Source organism: Gekko japonicus, unplaced genomic scaffold (assembly GCF_001447785.1).
Source record: "Gekko japonicus isolate JY-2015 unplaced genomic scaffold, Gekko_japonicus_V1.1 scaffold55, whole genome shotgun sequence".
Lineage (NCBI taxonomy): Eukaryota > Metazoa > Chordata > Lepidosauria > Squamata > Gekkonidae > Gekko > Gekko japonicus.
Genome location: NW_015160837.1, coordinates 705,818 through 706,876, shown reverse-complemented (window position 1 = coordinate 706,876; position 1,059 = coordinate 705,818).

Below are 1,059 nucleotides of genomic sequence, written 5' to 3'. Positions count from 1 at the left end.
AGGGCTTTTTTTGTAGAAAAAGCCCAGCAGGATAGAAAAAGCCCAACAGGAATTCATTAGCATAATAGGCCATACCAAACAACAGAAACTCATTAGCATATTAGGCCACACCCTGATAGTAGAGCTCATTGGCATATTAGGCCACACCCCCATGTTACCAGAAGTGTGGTCATCCAGCCACACCCACCTTTTGCTTCTTATTCTATTTACCTTGTTTGTGGTCAAAACCCAGGGCTTTTTTTGGAACAGGTACTCCTTTGCATGTTAGGCCACACACCCCTAATGTAGCCAATCATAATGAGTTTCTGCTGTTGGGTGTGGCCTATTATACTAATTAGTTCCTGCCGGGTGTGGCCAACTTGGGAGCCAGCCGGAACTACGTTCCTGTACGTTCCTGCCCAAAAATAGCCCTGGTTAAGAGTAATAATAACCTGATAGGGGATCTTGTACATTCATTAGATCTACACCTCAGATCTGTTTCTATATCACAAGGACAACATGAAGTGCTGGATCTGTACTTTTTATAGTGAACATGGAGGAAATCTGTAATAACATAACGTAGTTGAAACATCTAAAGATCCACATTCTTGTTCCATAGCTATGCCATGAGATTCCAAACCTATGATTTTTATGATAACGTTTGTGGGCATGGATTGGAATGGAGAGGAAAGACAAGGATGGCCATGGTAGGGATGGGAAGATAAGGGGAGTGAAAGGGAGAGGTAAGGGGAAAGTGAGGTGACACAAAATGGAGAGGGAAAGGAGAAGCAGTGAAAAGGGGTGAAAGAGGAGGGAAGGGCAAGTGAAGGGAAAAGGAAGGGAGAGAAAGGGAGGTGATGTTAAGCAGAGAGGTGATAAGAAAAGGAGAACAGAAATCTTGGGGAAGAGAAAAGAAGGGAGTGGAAAAGAACCGAAGTAGGAAAAAGGAGGAGAGAGGGGAGAGGAGGAAAGGAGCAGAGGGAATGTGAAAGAGAGAGGGATGAGGATAACAAAGGGAGGTTAAGGGAAGAACACAAGGGGAAGGGAGAGCAAAAGAGCAAATAAACAAAGGTGAGAAGG